General features: G+C 35.5%; 1 long non-coding RNA gene across 1 annotated transcript in view; it reads left to right on the forward strand.

Annotated features, from left to right (window-relative positions):
- Positions 1–546: 546 nt before the first annotated feature.
- LOC143679451 (uncharacterized) overlaps positions 547–18,977 on the forward strand; it is a 36,083-nt gene continuing 17,652 nt past the window's right edge. Inside the window, exons 1-2 of the long non-coding RNA XR_013173780.1 lie at positions 547–578; positions 1,480–1,554. This is a non-coding gene — a long non-coding RNA (uncharacterized LOC143679451). The remainder of the gene's footprint in view (positions 579–1,479; positions 1,555–18,977) is intronic.

Consider the following 18,977-nt stretch of genomic DNA (forward strand, 5'->3'; position numbering starts at 1 on the left):
ACCACTTCCCAGTGCCCTCCAGGTGATTGTCTTCTTTCCATACATCAAAAGCAGAATTTGAAAAGAATGAAAAAATCTCACAGAAATGACTCTGGGGAATAGGGACAAAATTTGAAGACACTAAATAAGGAATGTTTAAATTCACTTATTGTAGAAAATTTTTACTTTATGGTTTTTGTTCTAGACACACCCACACATAGAGCTAATTCAAAATGTGCTGTCATCTTTTAACACATGAAAACATTTCTAAAGAACATGTTAATCAGTAGCTTACTTTTACCTGTTTAAAGAATGTTTTATTGAATTTTATTTTTAATTAGAATGAACACTCAAGATTTAAAAGTCTATTAATGTTTAATTTCTAAATCCTCTTCATATTACAAGAATCCAAGAAATACTGGTTGTAAAGTACTTAACCCTAGGCTTTTGTATTATAATCAAACCTTTAAAGCATAGAATTCTAGAATTGTTAGAACATCTTTAACAATTCTAAGAATTTCACTGAAAGTATTGAATTAGACTTTAGATAGTCATTAAATGCAAGTTATTTTGAATGAAAAGACCAAGTTTTCAATTCAGTAAGATTGTAGTTTTAATCCTATTCTACTTACCACTTATTAGTTTTTTGCCTCCTGATAGGAGGCCTAAAATCCCTTATCTACATAATAGGGAATATAGTATAAAACCAGTAGTATTGATGTGAATTAGCTATAATTATAATTTAGCAGAGTCATTAGAGTTGATTTATTGTATCAAAATACTTTTTACAAATAAGGTATTGAGGGTTCAGGTATATTTTAAATACTTTGCCCAAAATAATATAATAAATGTGTCCACACCAAGATTCAAATCCAACCTTATTCTGTTCTATGGTTTGTTAAAACACACTTTCCATACGTTCACTCCTGGATTTTGTGTCACACGTCTGACAGCAAAACTATGGCTAATGAGGAAAAGAGGCACAGAGGCAAGGTAACCAAGAGAAAGGCCTATGAGCTTGTTATCTGTGTCAAATCCTCTCACGTGTATTACTTCTTTTATCCTCCCAGAGATATTGTGAGGCAAGTAGGACAGATGTCCTCATTTTAAGAAACTGAAACTTGGAAAGGTTAAACTTCATATGAATTATTTTTATTTCATCTAAATTATACGTACTCAAAGCATTTTAATTGAGGGACCTCTATTGTTATACAATTTGCTTCTTTGAGTGAGACTATTTGCAAGGAGGAAAGTAAGAGATTGAAGACTACCCACAAATATGCTGATCCATAAAGTCTCGTTGATGGATAAGTATTGCTGGACACAGTGGAAAAGGCCAATTTTACCTTGTTATTCCGAACAATATGGCAGGTATCATTTGTGTTTTATAACATTTCATTCAAGTGGGAAGAGAACCTTAAACAAAAGTGACTTATATTCTGTAAATCACCAGGGAATGAGCTCTGATGTTGGTTTGTTTTGGTCATTCCTTATTTGTAGCATGATTAAGAGCTCCAATATCCATCTATCACAGAGGAAGTGAGGAAACAGAACCAGAGACAGCTTTTTCATCCTGTAAGCATCAACCCATTTTTTTCATTGAGAAGGTTGCTATGTACCACATAGGTAGCAACCTCTGTTTTCATCTATGTGAAGGTAAATCATTACATAGAACATTAATATCCCATTCTTAATGGTTGCCAAAAATGGTAATTAGCTTATCCTTGTAGACAGACTTTGCTTACTTTCAGGATCAGACTACAGTTCAAGTATGATTTAGGGGATTAGATCACCTAGTCCCTAAGGGTCTATTGAAAAAATCTCAATCTTTCTGGGTAGGTCACTCTTTGATGTGTAAATTGTTTTTCGGTTACCATGGCTGCAAAGAGGTTCACCTTTCCAAATGCAGCCTTTTCATTCATCCACGGTAATGAATGCGCAGGGAATCTCACTTAAATGTCATTGTCACCCGGATGTTAACATGAGATAGGCAAAGAGCAGCCTACAATAAGCGAAACCACTTCACTAAAAAGATGTAATGCCATCTTACTTTTGGACACTTTTGTTTTTACACCTTGGGATTGTTTTATTCCCCTATCTTAAACATTTGAAAAGTTGTATGGATGGCAAACACAAAATAGTTCAGAAATTGAAAACACTAAAGCTTCTGTCCAAATCAATGTGATAAAGTGAAATGTTTCCTTTAATTCTGGTTAATTCTCTAAACTAGTCTTATACTTTTGTCTTAATTTATTACCCATCCAGAAATGATTGGAAGAATCAATTTTTTAGCATAAACTATATGAATATATTTTCATTGTATTTCACCTAACGTTCAGCTATATTAACATTGCTAATAATCATTAATTTCCTGAGAGAGGACCTAATTTGGGCTGCATGAAATCACCTGGCTTTTAGTTCATATGGATTTGGAAAACACTTTTACTTTTGATCTCAGTTGAGTTTTAAGATATTTTAGTTCCTAAGTCTTTCTTTAAACTTCAAGTCATATTCAGTTACCTCAGATGCTAGCAAGAAATTAGGATATTGCATTCTCATGGGAGCACAAGCTACTTTGGAATACTATTTATATACTTTTCATATAAATAGAGGGTACTATAAATAGGAAATTTATTAATATTTCCTGAATGTATTATTCTAGATGTCAGGTTACATGTAGACTTTAGATTTTGTACTCTAACCATATTTTTCCAGGGTACAAGTTAGAGTTACCTTAAGACAAGTGACTTTTGTAATGTTGTAAAGACGTTAAATATGACAGTTTAACTCCTGTATATCTGACCTTCTTAAAGATACATTAAAACTTACTGGAAATTTAAGTCTGATATAATTGAGATTAATTTCAAAGTGACCCCCAAATCTTCTGAGGAAAGCTATCCGTCTTCATTTTGTTACCAAAGGCAGCGAGTTTTCTGCCCCATGTACTCAAATGACAATTCCTAAGACACCAGGGCTTCAGAGAGTGAATGTTTATTGCTAGACGCAACGCAGATCCTATGATGGGCTTGGTTTTTAGTATCAGGAGTCAGAGGTCACATGTAGGTTAAACTCGAAGCTGCTGTGCATGTAAGGCAGTTCCATTTTGGTTAGATCCAGTTTAGGTTATCAAAGATAACTTTTGAATCGGGGTGGGTTAATTCTGGGATGACCCAAGGCCCTTTATTAATTAATTAAAGCCTTTAGGGACAGTCTTTAGTGATCCTAAACTCTAATGTTGAAAAAAAAATGGTATAGTACATGCAAGTGAAGAAGAGTCACAAGGATTTTTACCATCACAAGGGCACAAAATGAAGGCTGTACAATCATTATCAGAGATCCAGACAGTGGGTTTACAGTTTAGAGATCTCAGGTATTGTCTTCTCAAAAATATCAGAAAGTAAAGAAGAATATCTACATAATTATTCAGTACTCGTAATCATCCCTTAAATCCTAACTTCTCAGTTATAATTTCAACTTTTTTAAAAGAATGAATATAGTGCTTCCATGAGTCAGCTACTTTAGAAATTAATATCAATCTATATAACTCTGCATAGGTACTGTTACTACCCTAGTTTACAGTTGAGAAAATTAAATAAGTTGATAAACTTGTATATGTATCTCTTGACAGTTAATAGAGACCAAAGGAATAGTGGGGATATTAGAGTTCTACTCCCTAGAATTTTCTATCATTTCTGAAATCCTAGATTAAGAGATTTGAACAAACACATGCATACAAACACACACTCACACACTCTTTTGACTTGATCTGTTTGAAACTCACTAGTGTTATATATGTTTATTTAACCAGGACTCTTTATCTTGAATATGCTCCTATGAGGGGTTGTGCCTGCTGGGAGACAGGGGGGTGGGACATAGAAGTTTAGTGTTTGCCCCTATTATTTTGACCAAAGCATTATTTCCTTCACAGAGCACTAAGTAATATTTAATCAGGACATTGATATTCAATTCTTAGAGCCTAGCTGGGGCAATGTCACTTCATACCATGTTCCATGTAGTAAACAGTTGTCTTTGCCCATAGCTTGCCATCGAGTTCATAATTTGATGCCCAGCTGCCAGGCTACTTGTAGACATGTAGAGAGTAAACTTAAACTTGGGTATATAAAAACTCCTGCCCATGCCACTGAAAGAACCTTGCTTCTGAAAAACTAATCTGGTATGATTCTAAATATTCTCAGCAATTTTTAGCAACTGAATCCAAGGATTTTCATGGTTTGGCCAAATAAATATACAATCAGTTTATTCTAGAACACATCTGCAAACGCAATCCTACATCACTGGGGATGAAGTCTTCTGCCAGGGATGAAGAGCTCATGTGGCACTTTAGTAAGTTTCTTGGCCTGAATCCCACAATTAGGTTGCCTTTCTTTATATTTGGGAAGTATGGCAAAAGCACCCTTCATTTATGCTACGTATACTCTATTACCTATAAAAATGTCAGCTGATCAAATGAGGTTTTGTTTGTTTTTTAACGTGGCATTCATGTACTAGACAAGATTTGGTAGTTCTGGCAGAATTTGTGTTAAAACCTTCATAATAATTAAAACAATGCTTAAATGCACTTTCCTAGCTTATTTGCCTGGTAGTATGCTGCACTTAAAATGCCATTTCTACCATGCACAGCTTTTTTCTTTTAAAGCTAAGGAATTTCAGAACTTTGACCTATTTCACAAAATCGTTCTTTCCTAAGCCCTTTGACTGTATCTCTAGATTCATGTCAAACTAATTCTGGATGGAGTTTAGTGATCTTTGACATCAACAGACTAATCTTTGGTACATGAAATATAGATCTATTGACTAAATTGCAACCAATTATACTTAGACCTTTGACCCAGTTAATGACCTTGAGATCAAACAAGGCAATCAAGGAAACAGAATTCCTTCTGGAGCATATTGTGCATTTTCCATGAACAGAAAGTTTTACAGTGGAATATTTGGTGGTACACAGACTTATTCCCAGAACTGAAAAGTAAAAATACCTGAAAATGTTTGAAAAAATTAAGTACAGAATATAAATTACATAAGGGAAATTTTATTTTAATCTAATACGGACACCTCTGTTATCAAATACAAATGAATATGCTTAGTTACTTTCATGTTGGGATTTAAACTTTTATTTTTATATACTATAACTGAAAACTTTGTCAGTATAGAAGTCATACTTTAAAATTGTCACTATTTTGGAACAAGTTCCATGTCATTTGCAGAAATTGTGACGTACAAATCGTTTACTATCAACTGTTCTCCTTTACAAGCTCAACAAGGACAAACTGAATATAAACCCAAGTAAGAGATTACCAAACCAAAAACATCTCCTTGTTCACAGAAGAAAAGTCAAGGTAAAAACAAGCAATCACTTGACATGGAAGTGGTATTTTGGATGTGAAGATTTTAGCACCAACTTATTATATGTTAAAATTGTTCATTTTAGATACAGTTTAGTCTTTCCTATACCAGAATAGAAATTTAAGCCAATTCTTTATGGAACTATCTGTTCAATTCACAATAATTACTACTGAAAAGCATTTCATTCATCCAAACAACAGTGTATCTGCAAGCAGTGGGCAATAAAGGTTGCCAAGGATTTTAGGCCAAGATCCAAGGTATATTTAACTGGAATTTTCAGAAACCCCTGGAAACTAGGCCATTCTCATGTTATGTACATTAACAATAGTTTCCCATAGAGGATGCTAGAATAAGATTGTTCCCATGAGTTAAATTTAGAAATGTTTCCCACAAAGTTTACACTGCTTAAAAACTGAAAATAAAAATAACCTGATCTGTATGTTGATAAATCTGCACATGCATTGATATTAATTAGAAGAGTTATAGGGGTATTAGGGATTAGATTTTAGATTTAAGTAACAATTTTCACAAAAGAGTATGAGCAAGTAATCATGATTTAGTGTTTAATTTCTTTAGGAAAGAGATTTGGCTTCACTGTGGATTCATTCAAAATTGTTTATCACCAAGATAAACTATAGAGTAACAGAATAGATTAATAGCAATTATACCAATTTTAACAACATGCTTTGTTTAAATATGCAGTAGTTTCTTATTTATGTAGCCTTAATTTAAGGCTATAAAAGCTTTAATTTAAGAACAATTTAAATTATTAATTTTTAGTTTTTTTTACAGTTTAGAATGCCTTCCTAAAATGGGTCCTTTGTGTTGCCCTAATAGTTTCCATTCTCCAGTGTTCAGCTCTAGTTCAATTCCTCCAAGATCTGTAACATATCCACCTATACTAGCTGCAGATTGTCATGTACTTTATTTACTAGTTAAATAGACTAATGTATTTATATCTAAATATTTTTTGTCAATGTGGTATTAACTTGGATTTGATAATTTAAAAGTCAACTTTAGGATCTCAATTTGTGAGGGACATTTTTGAAGATATTAATATTTGTAAGCAATTACATGCTGGGTACTATGCTAAGATCTCAAATTCACATTAATTTTTAAATATAATTGAGTGTTTTAATATATGAATATGATACATTAATAATTTATGTATTATACATTTTACACACACATTTTCCATACACATTTTATATATATTTATATAGATATTATATATATATATACACACAACTTTTTTATTAAGTGAAACCAGTAAACAACTATAGAAAGCCCATAGGCCCATAATGTTAACACTCAAAAGGCAAATTCAGATAAATTACTTAAACTGACCAAGCCCAAGTTTCCCTGTCTTTAAGAATACATATCAACTCAAAACTAATCCAAACTATCAAAACTAATACTGTCAAACTATCAAAACTAATACTATCAAACTATCAGAACTAATACATTAGTTAACTATCAAAACTAATCCATAAGTGTCATTTATTATTCATTGAACAAATAATGACTTCACACAATGGACCTGCCATTCCTCAAGGTGCTAGGGACAGAGCAACAGGTGAAATACAGCAGTAAGGGCTAAATAGAGGAAGAGCGGTAAGAAGGGAGTGAGAACTAATACCATCTGAGGAGGTATGAGGCGACAGTCTGCCATGGTAGGTTTTCTGAGAGTTGATACCCCAAATGACTGAATTATGGCTAATCAGATTTAGCATGACAGATGATATTAGGTAAAGGAAGAAGAGAAGTCTACGTAATTACCTCATTTATTCTGTAAAACCACCCACTGATTTTAGGTCATCAGAACCACATTTTAATCACAAGAAAAATCAAACTCAAGAAGTAGTCTAATGGCCTATCTAATTGACAGATGTTAAACTGTACCTGTTCTAACTCTGGAGTGGAAATATTCTAATACATCAGAATAGAACATAAAAAAGTGAGCAAATATTTGTTTTGTTTGAAAATTCTCTAGAAAGTTGGTTTGAAAGTTCTCTAGAAATTTTGTACTTCTCATAAATACTTAATTTAAAACATTGCATATGTCAAATTAATACTTCAATATATGAAATGACAGGACTTAGTCTTATTTTACAAATATCTTGATAGAACAGTACATCTCTTTTGACTCTCACTGATCAACACCACTCCAGAAACAGGCATTCCAACTGCTTGTAATATATATATAATATATTCATACATATCACTGGCTGGCCAACTAGACAATTTTCTTATTTGCCTAAAAGGGTCATTTGTTATTATTACCCTAGAGAGAACCTCCAAGTTGTGTCTAAAAGGGGAAGACCCTCAAAAAAGTTTCAATAGGAATAGATCAATAGTGTTCCCGATATTAACAGACATAAACCAGACAGGTGGGTTAGGTCATTTGAACTTTTTCTAGTTTCTTTAAGTGGCCAGTGATTAATAATACATGGATGGAGGATATAATTTTCAACAATTAGGGTCAAAGTGTCACTATTTCTGTTTCACCTAAATTCTATTGTATTGAGCAGAATTCTAAAATGGGCCCCAAGATCCCTGCCCTCATGTATACTACTCATCCTATATCACCTACTCTTTAGTATGGGTAGGGTATGTGACCCTGGATATTATATTACAATCATGATTACAGAGTAGAAATTCAATTCCATTACAGACATAATTAATGCCTCTAATCACTTGTCTTTGAATTTGGAGACTGTCCTGGTTGAGCTCAGACTGATCAGGCAAGCTTCGAGAAGTCAGAGACTTGACATGAGAAAGTCTGTTGGCCTGGAAGTATATAATCATTTTGCATCACCTGTGGAAGAAGCCACATGACAAGGCCATGTAGGTGGCCCCAAGAAACCAGGTGTTCTCTGGCTATGAGTGACTACAAATGGGGCCCAAGCCCTATAACCACAGTGAAGGGAGTTCTCCTAAAAACCATCGAGTCTGATAGGGTATCTCAAGAGTCAAGTGAGATGGTATCTCTAACCAGCACCTTGATATCCTCCTGATGAGACCCTAGCTAGAGGGCACAGCTAATCAGTAGACATTTCACCTGTGAAATGTGAGAATGTGTCTCCTTGAGCTAACACATTTGTGGTAATTTGTTATGCAGCTAAAGCAAACATTCATTATGTGATATCAGCTATATGTTATAGTTTCCACTCAAAGCTTAAATACTAAAAAGTGCTCAAAAGTCAATCAAAATTAGCAGGTTTCTAGGGATAAATCTAAATTTATAATGCAAAAATTATTGATTTTCAACTTTAGTGACTAAACAGCCATAGACATACTGTCTTGCCCTGCGTAGAGCCATTTATTTACAAAGTCCTCTGATTCAGTGAAGGTTCATTGTAGAAACAACCCACTCTAGGCATTTCACACAGATATTTATTGTAGGGAATTAGGTACAACACAAAATAATTAGGAGAGTTAGAAGAGAAAATCAGGGGACACCATATGCTTTAAAGTTAAGCTACCAGATTGTTGGAAATGAGATTGGTTCATGTTTTCAGAATACAGAACGTACATAGAAGAGATTGTCATTTCCGTATTAGTGTGTATTTCTGGTTAAAAAATTGCTAAAGTGCTTGTAAATAATTGCTTTAGTAAGGACAACTTAAAATATTAAGATTCTTCCCTAATATCTATAAAATTTATCATAAAGTTTGATTACCCTTCCTCCTAGAGTTTCTATTAAAGAGTTGAAAGGTACAGGAATACTTCTGGAGGAATGCCCAAATATATCTAAACCCAAAAATTTAGTATTAGTATGCCTCATGATTTAATTGTGCAAGTATGTTTTGAGCGCTTAGAACTTAAATTCCAATATTTAGTAAATGTGTAAGACAGGAGTTATATAGGGCAGTACAATTTTAGAACATTTTCCCATACTATATTGTATTATTTTTGTTCTCTGTGTAAATATCTGCAAAAAAAACAGGCATTAAACTTCACAAACTGTCAGACTGAAGAATTGTCACAAACCTGACAGTGTCATGGAGGGTCTGGTTTATATGCAACTTATTTCAGTTATTGCAACTTCTTTTATGGAATAATAATCTATTATCCATTGGTCATGTTTCCAACCCACATTTTTAGGATTGTTCAGTGTCATAATTTGTTCTAATTAACCAGATGAAGTCTAGATATGGTGTAGATCACTAGAGTCTTCTTTATTACATGCAGGAAGATTGTTTTCATTTTTTCAGTATATACTTAAGGCCACTAAGTTTTCACCTCAAACTATAACATCTTGGGTATGTGAATTTTAATACTCACACCAAGAATGAACCAGTTTGCTCCAGTGCCCTACCACCTGAGTCTCAAGTCTTACAGCACTTCTGTGACTCTTTTCCACCTTTCCCATACCTCCCAGGTAACTCCCTGTACTTCTGTACATTCTAGCACTAAAATATTGACCCCTGGCCCAGGATCGAGTCCAGAGGACCCTGTCAAGACTGGTACCAAAGCTGGTTGGCTGTTCAGCACCTCTGAGCTAAATCTTATGCTCATTTTACAAGTGTGCAAACTGAGGTTACTAAGACGTTAAGCAACTTGCCCAAGGATAACTGGAGTTTGCACCCAAGCAGTTTGACTCGGGAATAATCTCCATATGTAATACTATATGATTCTATGTATCACAAAGTTTTTAGGAAAACATTTGCATTTAAATACATTGATAAATTCTGCCATAATGCAATATATAGACCATTAAAACTGTATTACATTCTACATTTATGCATATACAGCCATATCAAAAATTGTTTCAGTTATTTTAAAGTAAACTATCTTTTAACTGTTTTTATGTGCTATACGTATATCGTATATACTGAAATGACAAAAATGGATAGTTATTTTGCAAATAAATGATATCAGGAAAAATTTTTAAAATACTAGATGCAAATCCAAATCATTTTTAGCAGTCCCAGTTCTCTAGTTTTAGCCCCCAGCAGAAAATTGAGGTAGGATAAAGGCACCAGCCCACTGCCTCGTCTGGCATGGTCACTAATGTGTGCTGGGCCTGAGAGTCTCTGTATAGCTGCAGGTTAGTGATCATTGAGCTAATATAAGTAGGACTGCTGCAGAGATGACCTTTCCAATCTCCTACGATTTACATCATTTTCTGGCAATTGGAATAGCAGCTACAACATCAGCCGCCCGAGAGGCAAGTCATCCTGCCGGACCTTACTGGCCAGACATCTCTTGACATTCTGTGCCAAAATAAAGCATGCACATTGTTGTGGAAAGGAACAAAAACAGTGTTCCCTAAAACTTCTTACCCATGTAATCAGAAGTTAAAAGGACTTTTCATATCAGTCTGCATAAGGAATTGTGTAATGTAATTATTCATTTCTATGACACTCAGCCAAAAATAAGGAGCTAGAAAAAAAAAAGTTGGAACAGGTTTTCCCTTTTCTTTGCTTCAAAACTTGTGTAAGCAGTAACTAACCCTTATTCCTGTGATAGAAAAACAAGTCCATGAATGAACTAGGTAGTCAATATCACCGTTTAAAATAAGGCGACTTTTCTTATTAAAACATGTTGTAAATAGGTGTGCTTTGATGATTGAAGACTTCCTTTAAAAGGGATGAATTTTATTCAGTTGAATAAAAGGTTCTGTAATATTCCATTCAACACAATGGGTTCTTTGTCATTTCACTTGATTTTGTGCTAGGCTCAACATATGTTAAACAAGTTTTAACATGTTATTTATCACAAAACATAAGGTAACCCTGTTAAAAGAAAATTCCCCATGTCACCAAGACAAACTATCAATTTGAATATATAATCTTAGGTATGTGGTGAAGACACTTTGCATCAATTTAATATATGCTTAAAGTAACAACTTTCAGCAATTGTTTTAGAAATATGGTTTTCTATTGTTACATTTTATGAAAAAAATCATTAGTCACCTATACCTTGTTACCATATCTGTCATGGATGGAGTGTTTTTGAATCACCTAATAGTTTTTCTAGGGCACAATTCTACTTTTGTCAAAGTAGTATGAAATAGAACACTTATTTAAAAAACACATGTGATGCTGTACATGGAAATGCTACCTCATGCATATCTGGAGCTATTAGTTGTACACCTGTGAATACACCTTACAACACTGCTTTACAAGGCCATCTGTGAGTTTTGTTAACCACAGTACCCAACCCTCACAACCATGAAAACATACCCCTAGGAATTACTGAACTTGTATTTAATATGTTTACTTCTTATTTACTCACTTTCTTTAGTGACCTCATTGGCCTCAAACTAGCATTTATTGAGGTAATTTCTGTCTTCCATAAACAGTGCTATGATTTAATATAAAAGTAACTATAAGGGGGGCACTGCAAAGGGGGCTCAGTGGCAGAGTTCCTGCCTGCCATGCCAGAGACCTGGGTTCGAGTCCCAGTGCCTGCCTACCCCCACCCCCCATAAAATAAGTCTCATAAAATAAGTTTTAATTGCTTAATAGTTGCCATGTATCAGGTATCACATTTGTTACTTTACCCTGTCATTTAAACTATCATTCACAGTAACCCCATGGAGTATATAGTCAGGAACAATGCTAAATATGTTCCCTGAAGTCAAACATACCAATAACACGTGCATATTTTTACCTTAATATTAAATAGCTGAACTAGTAAATAGAAGTATTTGTACTCAGCTAGATTAAGCAAAAACCTGGAAACAATGTAGAAGTAACAGACTGACTCAGCACATTATAAAGGCAGATGCTCCCAGACCACAGGAGTGAAATTGAGACAGGGTGTGCAGCCCTGAAAGACACCAAGGAATTCATCTCTTTCAACAGCTTTCATCTCCGCTCTGTCTGTGCATGTATCCATTCTTCTCCTTACTGCCAACTGGCTTTGCCTACTTTCAGTTCAAGCAGAGTGGAACATGGCCTCGGCTACTTGAGTATATGTTTCCATTCAGCTCCCCATAGAGAAAATCTGGCTGACAAAATACAACTTCGACACATTTTTATTGTCTGCTTACTACAGAGAACATTGGCATTGTTTCCTCTACTGCTATCACATTCCTGCAAACCTCAGTGAAGACATACTCGGTGCCACCTACTGGGCCCCTTATATTAACTAGGACTTCTGCCTTCAAGAAGCCCATTTCATTGAAAATCAGCATCTAAATAAGCAGCGAGTCCACTCAGGAAGGGTTTCTAACACTTCTGACCAAACCTTAAGTTATGAAATGACTATTTTATTTTATAAAATTAGCTCAATCTGCTGTTGGTGCAATATATCACTTAGGTAAAGAATTAATGGATATTTTTATATGTATTTTTTTAACATTAACTTAATACTTTTCACTCACACTAAGTTATGAAGGACAAAATGATGGATTCTAAACGGAATCAATAGCTGACCTTCAAATCTTGGTTCTACTTTCTAATTGTTGCCTTGGATAAGTGGCTTAAATGCTCAAAACTTTCTTTTACCTCTAAATTAGAGATAATGGTACAGACATCATAAACCAGGTGTAGGGATTTAAGAACCTGACTAAGTGATTGTAGATTAGTGATATATATTAGTGTATTAGTTGCCATAGCAGTTTTAAAAGTTTTAAATTCAGTCTTAGACTTGAAATTTTATAGTGAGAATAAGTAGAAAAATTAATAGAAAAAAATCCTAAGAATTTAGTTTTAGAACACAGGAAATACTTTTATTTATATTGTATGTATATTTAGTATATGTTCATATATACATATAAATCCTTTGTTCTTCCATTTCTACATCTATGAAATATATAAAGATATTATAATACTTATTTGCATAAATGAAAGGGGAGATTATAATTAACATGGCTAATTTTGCCATCACTGTTCTTCAAATTTGACTCTAATTGTCCAGTGAAAATTTCAGGTAAAAAGTATTTGAGCAAAGTATAGTTTGCGTTCTAAAGTCTTACAGTCTAATTTGTACATTTTTGTACATACTTAGGTAGATCCCTGTATCCCAAATTTTAATCATATGTTTAGCCATGCAGAAATTTGAGATGTTAAAGATGTTTACTTTCTGTGCAGTAAAAACAAAAACAAAAAAGGGAAAATTAACTGAGTCATAAAAAAGGGCTTCTGCTGTTTTCAGGATAAGCAAACACTAGCAACATCTTACCCATCCCTCTTCTCCAGACCAGAGAGATCTTTTAACGTAATTGACTCTGACATTTGTCATATTTCAACAGTGAATAACATTGGTGAAGAGAAGGGATGAGAAAGAGGCTATTGAAAGGTAATAGAAGAATGAGAGTGATTGAATAAAACCCAGTGGCACAAATAAGTCCAAAGCAACAGAATAATGTATTTCTGACACTCAACACCATGTTCCTACTTCGATACATAGAAGTCCTGAAATTTCAGGTGTTTCCTTTATTAATGTGCTGCGAAATGTTCAAAATGAGGATACAGTTCAAACATGCATATGTCTAGGGTGGGGTGCCAGGGAAGGACTGCTTGTAGTATCTTTATCATTTTATAATTCATTAAATAAGATTATATTAAAGATAAAAATAAGTCAAAGACTCAAGCAATAGTATTATTAGAACTTGTTATTCTAAACTGAATGTATCAGTGTTTAACCATAGCATACTGTGTATATGAGTGTACCAAACTTAATAGCACATAAGTAAGGCAACATCTCCACTGAGCAGAGACAATTTTGGCACAACACTACAGAACAGGAGAGATAGAAATAGAAAGCAGGAGACAGACAGTATTAGTGCTTTAATTCCTTTGTTACATTCATTGGAGTTGACGGCATAAGACATAGTAAATAGGGAGTAAGAACTTTGACACCTCAAGGTCCTTTTAAATCCGGAATGCCTTCCATAATTTTGATGGGCCCAAGCTCACAGCCATTCAAAGTATTTCCTCTCTGATTAAAGCTGCTGCAGTTAGCTGCAGAGCAGCAGAAAAAAGTGTCAGATTAATAAACTAGAAAATGCTGCTTAAAGCAAGATTTTAGAGGCTGCTTCTCACCTCATTTTGCAATGCCACCTCAGAGACTGTTTAGACAGTTCTTATACTGAGATACTGAGAGTTCTGTGTTCATTTTAATTAAGAGCAGCCCTTACACTAGACTCTAAGTTCCCTGTATTCACTAGACTATCTGCCAAAGTTTTAAGTTTTGCTATCTCAAATACAACCCACACCTTTTTATTTGGTAGACTAAGATATTTTAAAATATTTTAAGATATTTTAAAAGAAAGCCAAACTGAAACAATAAAAGAATGGCTCTTCAAATATTTCAGGACTTGCCATTTGTTGGAAATAAATAAATCCTGATTCCACTTTAATGTATGAAGCTAAATAAACCCACCCAGTGCTATAACTGAGAAAACTAAAGCTTTATGTCTTTGTCCAGATAGGATCATTGAAGTATGAATATAAGGAGTTAAATTATAGAGTGATTAAGTGGCCAGATAAAATACCCTAAATTCATAAATTCAATAGCAGAATTTCTTGAGCAAAGGGTTTGAGTGTAGGGATCAACATTTAGTGAACTGAACCTAAATGCCAGTCATCATTGCAAAGGATGGATACAGTTCTCCCCACACCACACAAGGACAACTCAATGGATGGACAGACTAAAGCTGTGAGATGTCCCACAACTTCCGCCATGTCACACAGTGTTGTTCTTCCAGAGATGATTGTGCTTCTATAGCCCATGCTGTTTTGACCATCGAGGCTGCTTCCCAATGTTTACCAAGCTACAAGTAACAGAACTTTGAAGTCAGGATAAGTTTTCATATTTGTGTACATAACCAAATCCAGTTAGAAGAAGATATAACTACAAAGCATTATGTGAGGATTTGTTATTGGGTCACTCTGGGCAAGTTGCCTAGGCTTAGTTTCCTTTCAAATCATGAAAATGGAATTATTAAAATCCAAAGACTTTTGTAAATCCAGGGGAAAATGCTTATAATATATACAACAAAGAAATTTTTTAGAGTAACTTTATATACATGCACTATTATTAAGAAAATAAATCTTCCATGATATGAAGCAGAGTGACAACCTAAATATAACAGTAGCACTATTCACTTTAGGTTATATAAATTAACTTGATTATCACAAGTATCTTAGTACCTTATTAACCACATTTAACAGAGGAGGAAATTACAGGAGTCACAATAGCTCTTCATCAGTAAGTGGCAGGAAGCTGAGGCTTGTAGACCCTTCTAGATCATTTCACAATGAACATACATTGTGCCCCACACCAATTATCATGCAGCCCTGCCTTCTCCCCCTTGAGCATGAGTATTTGCTGCTAAGCCATCTCACCTCACCTGCAGATGTGGCAGGGTTGAACGTAACTGGGATGGTAGATCCAGGTGAAGTGCCTTGCTCGAAGGGTAGATTTCAACATCAACAACATATAATTATGTTAGAGTTTAACAGTTATAAGGTTGGGAGTTCTAAGGGACAACATCATAACTTCAGCCTGGCCGAATCTCCCACTGGACAGGCCTAAAGCTCTGTCACACAATACAAGTGTGTACTTCCTGAGGGATAAATGGGACATGCTGACTGACCAAACCCCAATCTGGCAATGCTGCCCTGCTGTTGTGTTCTTTGTTTAGTAAAATATTTTTTCCTCAGTAAGATGCCAGAGTGGTCAGTTCTTACCAGCCACCAGCCTGTGTTCTACCACGCTGAGTATAAAATAGGTTTTTTAAGAATAACCTTCTGATTTAAATCTAAAAATATTTAAGGAGGAGCCAGACCCTTCCATCTCCTTGGGAGGCCTCAATCCACTGGGCCGAGTCACAGTGGAGTATGGGATCTTATAATTGGTCCTCCAAGCAGTGCTATGCTGAGCAGGTTGCTAACGATACATTGCAGCCCAAGATACTCAAGACAGGATCCAGGGAGGGATGAGACTGCAGGGAAGACATACAATTTTTCTCAATACCCTGGACAGGTGGGGGCAGAGAACTTAATTGAAGCAGAGAAGAGAAGCTGCTTCAGGCAGCTTGCAAATGCTAGAAGCACTTGGAATCGCAGCAAGAAAGGTTTGACTGATTTAATTACCACTTAAGCACAGAGGTTGGAGCCCGCAGGCATACTCCAAGTGTGAGCAAGATCCTTCTGTTAGAAAAATTAAGGCCATTGAGAAAGCACCCAGAGGGATAAGAAAATCTGACTAAGAAGGGTCCCCTAAAGAAACAATCCCCAGTCTTTCAGTCCTATCTATTTCTGCAATAGGTGGAGGTTAATTGTGTCACAAGGAACTGATTCATTTTCTCCCTTTTCACCACTATATGCTGGAACAAGGCATCCCCTTAAGCTGGAGATGCCTTGTGAATATGTCTACCTACTTGCTAATAATGGTTCACACTTCCAAGCATTTACTATGTATTTCACACACATAGTAATCATTCAATTCTGGTCACGGTTTTAAAGTGTACATTGCATTATCAACTGATTACTCTCTACTGCAGTTATGTTTAATGTTAGTACTATCATGATCCATATTTTGCAAGGACAAAACTGAGAATTCCCTAGAGCTGGTAAGCAGTGGGGTCAGGATTTGAACCTAGGCTCTCTGGCATTCGAGTCCTTGTTACTAAATAGTACAGCCTGAGATGATTAGTTTCCTGTGTCAGCTTGGCTAGGTTATGGTGTCCAGTTGCTTGGTAAAGCAAGCACTGGCCTGATTGCTACTTTCAAGGTATTTTTTTGTGGATCTAAATCATTAGTCAATTGGTTTCATCTATGGCCAATCACACCTACAATCAAAGGAGATTGCCATCAGCAATGAGATAAGTCTGATCCGAGGACTTGAAGGCCTTAAAGTAAGAACACATGATTCCAGCAGTCAGCAAGAATAATTTCCAACTCCGCTTCAGCCGGCCAACTTCCTCTAGGGAATTCATCAGATCATTCATTGGACGTTAATCCCATCTTGCCATCTGCCTTATGGAATTTAGACTCAACACCATGGTGTATAATTAATCCCTTACTATTTACATATATCCTATTACTTCTCTGGAGAACCCTGACTTATGTACCACCCCTCAATTACAGGGACTAATAAAGGATTAGGATAATAATAATGGTGTCAAAGTAACACACTTGTAAAAATCTGTTCACCCTAGGAAAACAGATGGCAGTTAAGATAATCAAGGTTTCTGAATTTACAGAAAGGTGAGATAACTGGTTTGATTGAATTGTTTGACCTGATTAAATTCCTCACCCATTCCAGATAGTTATTATTCAGCAGCACTATATACTAGATGGGAGTTAAAGACAGCTCAGATTTGATTAAATAAATGAATGAAGGGAATATAATGTCCAAGAAGTCTCTAACAATTCCCTAGTGGTGATATGCAACGGGTTATAGGAATGAAAGTGGTTGCTTCCATCATTTCAGGCTCCAATTTAACAATGGCAGTGAAAAATTCTCTGCCTCTTGAGTCATATTTAGCAGTTGGTCCAGAATAACAGTTTTAACTCAGTAAATATAAATTATAAGAAGGAATTTGCATATACCCAAGAAAGACTACAGTGTACCTTCAGAGTCTCTCCAAGGGCTAAATCAAATTGTCTAAGCATTGCCAAATTGTATGTTTTTTCGATGAGAGCATTGCTATGAGAACACCACAATGCCTTATCCATTCCAGTATATAATTTCAGTGACAATATCCTATGTACCAAGTTCACTAAAGTCAAGAAGTACATCAGGGTCTTAGTCTGCAATATCGGGTGCTTCAATAGCTATGATAGTGCTGAATATTGTGTGACCAACTTCTGCAACAGTGTGATAAAGTAAAATAATGGAAGGTTCTGAGCATATAAAATCCATCTCTGAAACAGTGATTATGAAATTAATTTGGAAATTAATCACCCCACTCAATATGAAGCAGAGATATCAATACTTCAGTCCATAGAAGAGTTCGTATTCCTCACTCTGGATAATTTCCTCAAGTTATTTTAAAGGCAAAGTATCAAAAGCAGCCAGAACAAGTCCAGATCTTAGGATGAACTAAAGAAGCCTGTCCCATATGATGCCCAGGAATTTCTGCTACTAGTATCTTGGCTACTCGCACACAAACTGAACAAAGGTGAGGAATGAGTTGCTATACTGTGTACCATGGGAACACAGATTCAAGCACAATAGAGACTACCAGCAAAGGCCTGCATTATCATGTGCAAGGCATAGACAGTCCAGAAGAGCCAGAGAAAACATCTTACCTTGGCCAGTTTCTTCCCAGAAGCCAACTGCTCAGCAGCTTCCCCTAGCTCTCTTCTCATCGAAGGTGAAAGGCAACTGCACTGACTGAGTGATGAGCAGTTATATTCTTGGGGAAAGGGGGCAGGGCTCTGCCAATAAGCAACCTTTGCACTCTAGCAAGCAGCTGGGACTGGTTAAGATGTAATATCTCCCCTGGCTGCCTGTGATCTCTGGCAAAATAGAAAAATGAACACCTGCACACAAAAAAGCAAGGGTGGATCATAACAAACACCTATTTACAAACAAGCAAGAGGGGAAACATAGCAAATACCTGCACACAAACAAGGAAGAAGGGAAGAGGGTAAGGGCTGGGAGATGGCCCCTGAGCTTGTCTTTGGCTTCCCCATGAGCCTTTTGTTGACCTCAACTCCTGCCCT

The sequence above is a fragment of the Tamandua tetradactyla genome, chromosome 4 (assembly GCF_023851605.1).
Source record: "Tamandua tetradactyla isolate mTamTet1 chromosome 4, mTamTet1.pri, whole genome shotgun sequence".
NCBI lineage: Eukaryota > Metazoa > Chordata > Mammalia > Pilosa > Myrmecophagidae > Tamandua > Tamandua tetradactyla.